Source organism: Eumetopias jubatus, unplaced genomic scaffold (assembly GCF_037043125.1).
Source record: "Eumetopias jubatus isolate StellerSeaLion01/CBP00866 unplaced genomic scaffold, mEumJub1_p1.0 scaffold_16, whole genome shotgun sequence".
Classification (NCBI taxonomy): Eukaryota; Metazoa; Chordata; class Mammalia; order Carnivora; family Otariidae; genus Eumetopias; species Eumetopias jubatus.
In genome coordinates this window covers 80733846-80746492 of record NW_028274822.1, presented here as the reverse complement: position 1 = coordinate 80746492, position 12647 = coordinate 80733846, and positions in this window count along the sequence as shown.

The following is a 12647-nucleotide window of genomic DNA, read 5'->3' as shown; positions in this document are numbered from 1 at the left end:
TGAGCAGCCCACTCTTGATCTCAGCTCAGGTCTTGATCTCAGGGTCGTGAGTTCAAGCCCCATGTTGGGCTCCATGCTGGGCATGGAGCCTACTTACTTACTTACTTAATTAAATACAAAATAAAAATATACAACAAAAGATAAAGAGTAATTCCTGTGGACCACCATCTAGCTTAAGAAATAAAATACTCATAGGATGGAAGCCCCACATGTTCATCAACGTTGATAACACTGTTCTCCCCTCCCCGTCCCCCCGCCTCAGGGGACCACTACCTGGATTTCAGTGTTTTTCATTCCCAGGACTTCCCATACTTTAAGTGCACATAGTGCAGACCTACACAATATATAATACTGTGTTACATGTTTCTAAACTTTGTAGAAATGGGGTCACACCGAATCAATTCTTCTATAGCTTGCTTTTTCCTCTACCTTATGTCTCTAAGATTTAACCGTGTGAGGATGTGAAGAAATTAGAACCCTCACACATCGCTGGTAGGAACGGTGCAGCCACTTTGGAAAACAGTCTGGCAGTCTCTCAAGAACTTAAACAGAACTGCCACAGGACCCGGCAATTCCATCCCTAGGTATATACTCAAGATTATTTAAGCATAGTCCACACAGAAACTTGCATGCGAACGTTCGCGGCGGTTTTATTCGCAACAGTCAAAAAGGGGAAACACCCCAAATGTCAATCAACCCAAGAATGGATGAACAAAATGGACAGATCCGCATGATGGAATATGATTCGGCCATAAAAAGGTCTGAGGCACTGACACATGCCACAATGTGGATGAACCTTGAAGAGACGATGCTGAGGGAAAGAAGCCAGTCCCACATGCCTACGTAGCGTATGGGTCCATTTATATGGAATGTCTACAATAGGCAAATCCATACAGATGGAAAGCAGATTAGGGGTTTCCTGGGTCTCGGCATGAGGAGGAATGGGGAGTGCCAGCGAATGGGTGTGGAGCTTCGTTTTGGAGTGATGAAATTATGTCAGACATGATGGTGATGATGTGGTACAGCTTTGAGAAGGTACTAAAAACCACCGCATCGTACACTTTAAAGAGTGAGTTTTACGATGTGTAGATTATATCTCAATAAAGAAAGATTCAACCATGTTAATACGTGGGCCTGGCCATTCATTTTCACTACTATCTAGAAACCCATGAGTATGCATATTCTCTCTCTCTCCATTCTCCTGCTAGCAGATATTTGTGTGGTTTCTCACTTTGTTGGGATTACGGAGCAGGGCTGCCAAGAGCAGTCTCTGGCTATTTCTTTGTGTGGGAGCTCCTTGGAGGTACATACCAAGGAGTGTGGTCACTGGTATGTATGGAATAACACCATCTTCAACTTCACACTATCACTCTCCGCAACTCTTTTGTGAGGCTGGGGAGAGGGGACAAGGAAGCTGGCTCTGCCTCCACCCTTGGCCCCAGCAAACCACCTGAGGTCTCAGAAAATAGGGCAATGAAAATGGAAAACAAATAGCACAAATCAAGTGGTGGGCTGCTTCCCCTGCCGCCGTTCGGAGACCCACCGGATGGGCAGCAGGGCCTCCCCCACCAGAAAATATTAACAGCATTTAATGAATATTCACAAGGATTCATTAAACATTTCCCCGTGTGGCTGAACAAAACAGTGTTCAAACCCCCAAGCCATTAACAAAAAAGGAAGAAGAAATATTACAGGGACGATATGCACAAGTTAAAAATGCCACAGGCAAGAAACAGCTGCTGCTTCTTTTTTTTTTTTAAACTCAACTTCATCTTCAGCCCACTGGGGTTTAAAATGGGCCCAGTGTCCTAAGTCTCTGTGACTTGTTTGAAGAAAACGGTCCTGATTAATATTACAGTGATTACATCTTTCTGCTTTGTGTACCCAGAAAGTTGCCTTTGCCGCAGCAATAATATTTGCCTGAGACATTTCCGTTGGAAAAGGGCCTTTCTGTGGGCCGCCTCACTGGATCCTCCCAGCCACCTGAAATGCTGGTCCGGGTACTACCAACATCAATCATTTGACAGCGAAACAGGCCCGCATTCATGAGTGGACTCACCCAGGGTCATTACTGAGGCAGGACTATTATGTCCCAGGTGCTTTGACGGGCTTTGGAGGAAAAGTTGGCCTCGTGACTTCATGACCTCACCACCCTGACCACAGCCAACTGGACCAGGCATGGCCCTGACCCAAAGACCAAGACTCAGAGCGGGGCTTACGCAGAAGCCCAGCCCAAAGGAGGTGCCCTCCGCTGTGCGGTGACGAGCGAGCCGGTTAGATCTCTCTCTGGTGGAGTCTAAGGTCACGACATAGAACAGGTGGGAGCTTGGGCAGAGGCTGACAGACCTACAACGCACAGGATGACCCACTTCTATAAGTCACATGCTGTCACTTAGCCACATTCCATTCCTTAGAAGTGAGTCACTAAGCCTTGCTCTTGGGGGAGGGGAATTAGGCTGCACCTTTTGAAAGGAGAAATATCAAAAAATGTGTATTTAGAAACCACCCCAATGCCCAAGGCCTATTCCTGGTAAATGGTGAGAGCAGGATTTATCAGTCCATTCGTTCTGCAAATATACATCCATTCGTGCCCCCATCACATCTTTGCTGTCCAATATGGTAGCCATTAGCCCCGCAGACTACTGAGCACTTGAAATGTGGCTAGTGTGCCTGAAGAATGGTATTTTAAATTTTATTTAACTTTATTTACTTTAAAGTTTAAAACTCTTCATTCAACTATTGGAAAATTTTTATGTATGTTTGGAACAACTTAGGTAAGTGAATCCACTCTCCCTGCCAATTTCATAGAATCTCTAAATGTGATCAAGTATTTCCAACGAAAGCCTTGCGCCCTAATGGAGATGTGCTGTAATAGCAAATGACACATTGGACTGGAAAGACTTACTATGAGAAAAAAGAATGTAAAATATCTCATTAACTTCTTTTGTGTTGATCTCATGTTGAAATGGTATTTGGGATATATCGGGTTAAATAAAATATATTAATACAGCTCCCTTTACCTTCCTTTTCACTTTTTGGATGTGGCTGTTTGGGACACTTTAAATTTCAGAATGGCTTACATGATATGTCTATGGACAGCACTGTAGGACTTTACTAAACTCTATGGATTTGCAGTCCCTCCCTTCCGGGAGCTTACAGTCAAAAGGGAAAGACAGCTACTAAGTAATTAATCCAAAGAAGAATGAGTGGATAATGAGTGTTGGAAAGCAGAAACCAGGGAGCTGTATGAGTTTCACAGGGGACCTGACCCAAATTGTTCCGTCTCCAAAGCAAGCCTGGGATTTGAGAGGGAAGGAGAGAGTTAGAACGCCCAGCCCTGGGAGTGCTGAGTGGGAGGCGGAGGAAGAGGTCTGTGCTGGGGGCCCGGTGCCAGCTCCTTGGGGTCAGGGCCAGAGGAAGCGGATGTGCCAGGAGCACTGGTACTTTGAAGTGCAGGTGGTGAGGCGGTAGGGTGGGGCTGGGCTGCCATCAGCTGTCAGGCTGGCACTTGCTGGCTCTGCCTACGCAGTAGCCAGGCTCTGGAGCCCTCCAGGCCTCTCTGGGTGTGGCCTCATGTGTCTGTGATGGAAAGTACCTGGGCTCCTGGGAAAGCCAGAGCATGCAGCAGGGTGCTGGCACCGACTCTGACCCAGGGCCTACCCAAGCACAGGCTGGAAGAGAACTACTCTGGTCCCTGCTCCTGGCCAATGTGCTGTTCACAGTAGCTTTGGATGAGTGCAGTCCCCTTGTCATATCTTTTGTCCCCTCTGTGTTGTCACCCAAGTTCTTACTCTTCCTAAGACATGTCAAGGATGTTGCTGCCCCAGGGTCTTTGCACTTGCGTATCCTCTTCTTAAAACAACTCCCGTTGATATTTACATAGTTGGCTTCTCTCAAAGGTCACCTTTGTCCCTGATCAACCTTTCTAAATTTACCTCCACACCTCCATGCCTCTTTACAGTGACTCTGTCTCATTTTCCTTCGGATTTCTGTTCATATCACACTCCTCACGATCAGAAATTATCTACTTCATTGATTTGTTTGTTTTTCTGTCTCCCCAACCAGAAAATAAGCTCCACGAGAACAGGGGCCTTGTCCAGTGTCTAGAACAGTTCCTGGCATCTGTTCAAAAATATTTGTTGAATGAATTCATTCATCTTCCTAAAACTCAGATCTGAAAACAATTATAGGACCTCAGGAATGTGGACAAATACTTGTGATGAAATACTGAGTTGAAAAGGGAACAGAAAATGATAATCTCTGATAGTGTACATATAAGATAAGTAAGTGCAGGGCCAAAGAAGGAAATGCACAAATGGAAAACAGCTACATGTTGGGGAGTATAGAACACTCTAGCTGGTTTCTATCTTTCAAACTTTATTTTTTAAGATTTATTTATTTGAGAGAGACAGAAAGAGAGTGTGCAGGGGGAGGGGCAGAGGGAGAAGGAGAGGAAGAGAATCTCAAGCAAACTCCCCGCTGAGTATTGAGCCTGACACGTGGCTCGATCCCATGACCCTGAGATCACGACCCCAGTCAAAACCAAGACTTGGATACTTGACCGACTGCGCTACCCAGGCGCCCCTCAAACTTCTCTTTAATATGGTTATATTTTTTTTTTTTGTTTTTTGTGGGGTTTTTTTTTGGATTTTATTTATTTATTTGACAGAGAGAGACACAGCGAGAGAGGGAACACAAGCAGGGGGAGTGGCAGAGGGAGAAGCAGGCTTCCCTCAGAGCAGGGAACCCGATGCGGGGCTCGATCCCAGGACCCTGGGATCGTGACCTGAGCCAAAGGCAGACGCTTAACGACTGAGCCACCCAGGCGCCCCTGGTTATATTATGTTTTAATAACAGCTTTACTAAGATAGAATTCAAAGTCGTACATAGATCTAATTTCAGAGCATCTTGTCACCCCCCAAAGGGGACCCTGTACCCCTTAGCAGCCATTCCCATTCCCATTTCCCCTTCCTCCTTCCCCCATGCAGCTCTGGGCAGTACATGATCTCCTTTCTGTCTCTGTGGGTTTGCCTACCCTAGATCCCCTGTTCTCATGAATGGCACAGCACAATACGTGGTCTTTGGTGCCTGGCTTCTCTCACTCAGCACCGTGTGCTCAGGGCTCATCCATGTTGTCCCACGTATCAGTACTTCTTCCCTTCTTTATAGCTGAATAATAAGCCAGTGTGGATCTGTCACACTTCATCTCCTCATCAGCTGGTGGTTTCAGTCATATTGGCTTTTTTTGTTGTTTTTTGAGAGAGAGAGAGAGAGTGTGTGTGTGTGTGTGTGAGCAGAGGCAGAGGGGCAGAGAGAGAGAGAGAGAGAGAATCTTAAGCAGGTTCCACACCCAGCGTAGAGCCTGATGCAGAGCTCGATCTCATGACCCCAAGATCATGACCTGAGCTGAAATCAAGTCAGATGCTTAACCCACTGAGCCACCCAGGTGCCCTTCAGTCATATTGTTTCTCCCATAATCAAAAACCAGACTAGGGAGTGGGACCTTCTCCCAGTAGCTTCCAAATATAATCTTGCCATTCCCTGCTCCAAAATCTTTGAAGCCTCCCATTGCTTGCAAGATGCTTTCCAGCCCCCTTTGCTTACACCATCAGCGCCTGGCTATCTTTCCAGCATATTCCTAAACTCCCTTCCCTGAGTCCCTCTGCACTCTGTTGGACCTACTGGCCCTGTGCCCTCAGCCACCATGCCTTGGCCAACGCCATCCCCTTTCTACTTCCTGGAAAAAGTTACCACGCTCTGCAAAATTCAGCTGAGATGTCATTTCCTTTGCAAAGACTCCCCTCCTCGTGGGCCTCTTGTCTACAACTCACTCTACTCCTAGAGGACTCATTATTTCATTTTTTCTTCTGCCTGCTTCCTGCCTGGGCCCATGATAGGAGGGCCCTCGGGGTCCCACGCAGCTCTGCCTCCCTGCTGTCTAACATGGTTTCTGGCACCCGTACGGCACTCACCCAAGTCAGAGGACCGCGTGTATGAGCTGGGTCGTGATCCCCTGTGATGTAATGAATCTGACAATACCACCCTTTGGCAAACACAACCTCAACATGTCCAGATCAAGAGAGTCTGGCTTAGTTCAAAACCTGACTTGGCTACTTGCTAGCTGGATGGCCCTGGAAGAGAATTCCCGCATCTTTAAAATGGGGACACTTCTCCCACCTGATGGAGTTGCACAGAATACGTGCAGGTAGAACACTTAGCATAGAGCAGTTGCTCAGTACATGCTGTTTTAAATTATGGTAAAATATCATAACCTAAACTGTATCGTTTTAACTGTTTTTAAGTGTACAGTTCAGAGGCATTAAGTACATTCATGTTATTATGTCCGCAAGTGTTTTTACTATTACTGCTATTATTATTATGTCAGAAACCTTAATGGTATGAGTTTTCCTGGAGACAGGACACGATATTCTGAACAGTCATGGACTCGAAGTCTCTGCTTTGCCTAAATCATTTCCCCTCTTGAGAACGCTAGGAGGTTTCATCACCAGCATCTCTACTGGAGGCTCCAGGAGCACGGATGATACGCTCAGCAAGCAAGTGGCACGGCTGGGGCAGCCCCAGATCGGGGCACCTCCCTGCTCCCTATCCACGGCCACCTGCCGAGTGATGATGATGCCGTCCAGCGAGGTTTTGACTGTGGCCCGGGACAGCGGTTGGGGGTATGCAGCTGAGTAGGGAAAGAGGTGGTGCTATTAGGGTGCAGGTGAGGGAAGTGGGGGGGGGGAGGGGAAGCGGGTGGCGGCTTCTGGCATCTTCAGCTGGGACGGCAACAGGGCAGGAGCCAGGCCCTGTCGAGCTGCTGATGTCTTTATGCAGCGGGGACTGATTGTGTGGTGGCATGCCCAGCGTGCATAGCCCCTGTGACAAATGATAAAGATCTCACTCAGCCTATGAGATCCACTCAAGGAACTGAATGGAGACAATTGAAAAGCCCTGCCCACCAGCCACCAAAGCGAAAGCCCGAAGATACTGCTCAGTGAAGGCATTCTGTGTGGATTTGCTGACCCTGGAGAATCTCAGCTATTTGGGCTTTTTAATAGAGTCTCCTGGCCTCCTTGCAGGGAGCCCAAGTACTGGGACTCAAGGAGGACCCGTCTGGTTGAGTCCACGGCCCTGAAACAGGATGAGTGTCTGACATTTGGCCCATTGAGTTTCATTCTGAAGGCTAATTATGATCTCTTTCTAATTCTTCACTGCCTCCTGGGGAAACTCTTAAAGGGGCCCCTCTCCCCCTTTCAAACATGGGGACGATATTTGCCCTTGCAATCGGAATCCCTCCTACTGCCACCATTGCTATATTTTAGCAACTCCTGAGAGCCCGACAAATGCTAGTTAACCAGCTAATTGCATCTACAACGGACCCCTTGAATGTGTGAATGAACATGACAAGTGGCTGGTGACATGGTCAAGTCACTCATTTGTGTCTCCGAGTTTACCAACAGACTGTGCACTTCTAAGTAAAAAGGTCTCACATCAGGTGATTCCAGTTCATGGTGCCTTTGGAAACAATCTCGAAATGGGCTCAGAGAGTTAACTGTCCGAACATACATAGGGAGAGGAGGCCAGATAAAACCCTATAGGGATCTGACCTACTGCCTTGTACATACTTACGCTCTGGCCACACCAGACCAGCTACATTCCCGTCTCTTTTATAAGAGAGCCTTTCAGAATTAAAGGGACTGAGCAAAGAAATCATGGGGCACGAGTAGAATGGGATGACCTGTGCGCACTAAAAAGGGGGAGGTGCATCTCCCACACCTGGCACTACACACCTGGCTTCTCAACTGCACACCTTTGCATATGCTGTTCCCTCCACCTAAATGCTTTTCCATCTTTCCCAATCCCGCAGCACACATGAGGAGTTTGGGAAATGGTAAATGTCCAACAGATGAGCTGGCTCTTACGGGGGTTCACCAGTGAGCCAGTTATCCTACACCTGCAGGGTGGGACTCTGGGAGCAGCTGGAAGTGGGGAGAGGTTGATCTTTGCGTATTGGAAAGGCCTACAGTGAACAGTTAAGTGAAAAAGAAGTAGGTCACAAGCAGTGTGTCTTACGACCCAATTTTTTTGTAAAAAGAAAATTCCATATTTCCATGTTTATGCATAGAAAAGTCTGCATTAACAATGATTACTTCTAGGGAGTCAGGAGTGGTGGAGTAGAGAATATGAACAGGAACTTTTTGCTTTTTATTTTCTACTTTCTAATGTGTTCATTTTTTTTCCAATGGGCATGATATTAATTTTATAATTAAAAATCTAATAAAGATTTTTAAATGTGCTTGGGGAATAGAATAGCGATGCTTCCAAAATATTTGCAATTGGCCTTTGTCACAGACGTAGCAAGCTGTGAGTTACCATGTTGGGTGCACGTATTGTATTTCTTCAACCACACCATGAGGTCCAAGACAGCCGGGCTGGATCTAATAGCAGAACTGATACAGAAATCGCAACACTAACTCCACATTTGCTGAGTGCCAGGGAGCTACCTACATCCTCTAGTTAATTTCATTTACTTGTACATATTTAGGTCTCCTATAAAGCTCTGGGCAGGGCTCAGTAAATATTTTTGCTTGCACGGTGTGGTTGGCGATGCTTGGGGGAAACACACAATTGGGGCTCCCTTGTTCAACTGTGAACACTGTTCCATGCAGGCAGGGCTTTGAAATGCCCTTCCTCGCAAAAGGAGACAGTAGGTAGCAATGCAGAGGATGAGCTCTACCTCCAATCCAGGCCAGAATTCTAAAGGCGTGGGTTCTGGAACACACTAGATCACATTTCCCAGAGTGGGATCTGTGCAGCCCCAGTCCTGCACAGGGCTCTGTGAAAAAGAGTTCTATGATTTGGAAACTGCTACTCACTACCCACCCTTTTGGAGATTCACATGCCTGTGAGCACATTAAAGACTGAAAGTCCTGCTGTAAAGAAGCACGTTTAACTTTGTTCAACCCCAAATTTCCCCCAAATCATTTGATCACAGAGTCTGCTGTTTCATGAACAACTCTGGACATGTTTCACGTAATATGCTTTGGAAGGTGCTGCCCTCAAATGTTCTCAATCAGCTGCCACCAAGAAATGTTTGATCCCACTTGGAGGCAGATCAAGGCACCACCCCAGGCTTGGAATGGCCAGTACCGGGTGCTCCAAGTTTCCCTCAATCTGATCAGACCCCAAAGACAGCAAAGGCACAGATGGAAGCAAGACATCCTGCCTGCCAACTGCCAAAAGGGCACCCCACAGCTAATTCTTGGTGTGTAGCATAGCTGCACGAAAAGAATGTGAGATCTGGAGTCAGAGAGACCTGGGTTTGAATACCAGTTGTACTGTGGACTCGCTGTGTGGCCCTGGGGAAGTCACTCTACCTCTCTGGGCCAGTTTCCACATTCAAAAATGGGGATAAAAAATCCTCCCTTGAAGACCACTTTGAGGAGTGGACATACTATGTAGGGGATCCCTGAGAAGGGAGAGCTGCAATCACTATCCCACCAGTTTATTCACTTCTACCACTGCTCTGCTCATCCTGGAACTGACCCCTCTTTGCTTCTCTGGGTTTTTATCCCCCAAACACAAGGAGTGCTTCTGGCACAGGACCTACGTGGCCTGCAGATGCATAAGACTTCCAAGAACCCTCCAGGGAACTATGGCAGATGTAAGACTCCAGATAGAGTGAAAATCCGAACAGGAAAGCCTTGGACAGAAATGCCATAACTTTTCACGTTGTTATAATAAAACTGAGGCGTCATCACTCTCAAAAGAATCTTGTGTTTTTTAAAAATAGAGGAATAAGAAGAAGGAAAAAAACTACTTGCACTGTTTGTGGCAGAAACAGAAGCATAACCTCTGGAGTTGGCCAGCCCTGGGCTGGAGTGTCAGCTCCACGGTGTCCTCGCTGGGCAGCTCTGGGGCAACGACTAACCCTCTCTGTGCTCGCGATGCCTCCGTGTGTAAAATGGAGAGCAAGAAGAGTAACTTCACGTTAGTCATGTAAATCCGGGCGACGTGCTGGCAGAGGACCTGGCCCTGGTCGGCTCCCCATATCACTATTAAATGACTACTATTGATTATTACGCACAGGGTGCTCGGTTCCTTTTGCTGATAACTTTTCCCTCTCCCGTCCTTCTTTCCCCTTGCCCCTCCCCTGCACCCTTTTTTCTTTCCTATCAATGCAAAACAAAAAAAAGCCGTGCCTGCTGCGCGGCCACCGAGCGTTTTCCAGGAGAGGGGCCCACGCAGGGGCAGGCGCCGAGAGTCGCTGGTCGCCGGGGTCCCCGCCGGCCGGCCGGCCGGCCGGAGATGCGCACCCCCGGGCCCGGGGGCGGGGGAGGGGCGCCGCGGGCGGAGGGGGTCCCTGCGCGCCCGCGGCCCCCCCCCCCCCCGCAAGCCGGACGCGGCTGCGCTGCCCGGTCCCAGCGGGCCCGCCTAGCTGCCGCCGCGCTCGCTGCCTCGTGCATGCCAATTAGGCCCTAATTTGATTTCTGTCCTATCCGTGCGAACCCCATTAAAACCCAATTCTGCTGATTACCAACAGCTTTCTTGCCACGCAACGCCTCTCCCTCCCAGGGCTGCTCAGCGCGGGGAGGAGCGGGGCCCCGCCGCCCGGGACTTGCAGTGTCCCTGCGACCCCGCCCCGGATTCCCCAGGCACGGCTCCGGGCTCGGGGCTCGGCTCCCCGGCCGAGTCACGGGGTCCGTTTCTTAGGAAACAATGGGATCGTAGAAAGCTGGGATCGGGCGGAGTTGGGCACACGGAGGTCACCAAGTCCCGCCTCCCACGCCCTGCAGGAATTCCCTGGACCGGCGACTGTCTCCCCCCGCCCCCGCCAGTGCCTGGGCTGTTCCCAGCACCGAGAGCTCCCTCCCTCCGTCAGGGAAGCTGAGTTGGGTTCAAGTTACCGCCCCCCCCTCCCCCCGCCGCCGTGTAACCTTACACAAAGCTCTTGACCTCTCTGGTCCGCAGTATCCGCATCAGTAAACTAGGAGCGATGATAACATTTGCCTCCTGGGACTGTTGGGAGCACAAAACCCAGACACAGGCGAAGCCCAGGAAGAGTGCCTTACGCTGACGGAGTGCTCAAGAAAAGGGTGAGCCCTGAGAGCCCCTTACCTCTCCCTCCCCGCCAGGGTTAGGCGAGTGAGGCACTTGCCAAGGTATAAAATTAAGGGGGAGCCCAAAATCTCAAAAAAATAAGGATAAGTAATATTTTAATGCAGTATTTTATACTGAAAAGCCATGCCAAAAAAATCAATGAGGAACAAATCAGGCAAAATTTAAATAAAGACAAAACAGATTAGGGTACAGCAAGAGAAGCCCACAAGTGCAGCTTGGAAGCCTGTCCTTCAAAATTTTAATATTTTGTTCACCCTGCATTTTTTGGCATTCATTCTGAGTTTTTCAATATTGCATTCAACACTATCTTGATCACTGCGTTTTTGGGTGTCCCTTTTACTTTTGCACCCCTAGTTCCAGCCCTGAGTAGCAGCCACAATAAATAACCTGTCAGAGCCTCAGCTTTCTGACCTGCGAGATGGGCCCAAGGATGACTGTTTATAAGCAAGTTTTGAGAATTAATTAGCGCGCAGCGTAATTCAAAGCGTCTGCTCTAGAATCTGGGCAAATACAGACCCCTCTTTTGCCACTTATGGACTGGTGGGGTGGCAGATCACAACCTCTCTGTGCCTCTGTGTCCTTATTGGGATGACAGGGGCACTAACAGTGTTAGCCTAGAAAGGCTGCTGAAGGGTTAATTCCAATAATGCTCACAAAGCACCCAGCATGGGCTTGGCACGCAGCGGCAAGAGATCAATTCCTGTTGCTGCTACTATTAGTTGAAAGAATACGCTTGAACTTGACTATCTCTGGGCCAGCATAAGCCCCGAACAAGTGGGGGTAGTGAGGATTATTTGACATCATTTTTGTAAGGTGCCTGGCACATAGTAGGTGCTCAGTTGACTGAAAGTGCCAGAGGGGCAGAGACCACTTTTGACTTGTTCCCCACCACAGCCCCTAAAGGGTGCACATAGTGGGTTTGCAAGAATATTTACAGAATGAATCAATGGTTAAGCGATGCAAGACAGTCCTTCCCATCTTTGGTTTCTGGAACCACTGGGAACTTTTGTCCTTTCACGGGCCCAAGATCCTCATCCCTGTATAACAGCAATCGATGCCGTTGACCGGGTGTTCCTTCCTGCGTACACCCAGCCCCCCTGGAAGGGGCTTGTCCTGCTTCAACTCTCAAAAACCAAATGCAACGACTAGAAGCTTTCATGTTTGGCCCCCTGGCCTCGTCGAGAAAGCTGAAGAAGGAGGGTAGGAACGCACTCCTTCTACAGCACCTGCAGCCAATTTCCTGACGTCACCATGGGCCAGAAGCCCTTTCACCATGAAAATGCCCTTGGTGCGGCAAGAATTATAGAAACTCTTTGGGAAGTGTGTGAAGGCCGTCCCAGTATTAGTGAAGGCTGCTTCGCTCATGAACTTGGTTGCCTGACTCCTGCAGGCATTTGAGTTGGCACCCTCGGGTCCCTCTGGAGCCTCCCCTACCCGAAAGCCTGGCCCTGGCCCTGCCTTCTCACCTGCCAGCTCCAGACTCTGGACTTTCAACAGGGCCACATACAGTGAGGTCTGAAGCC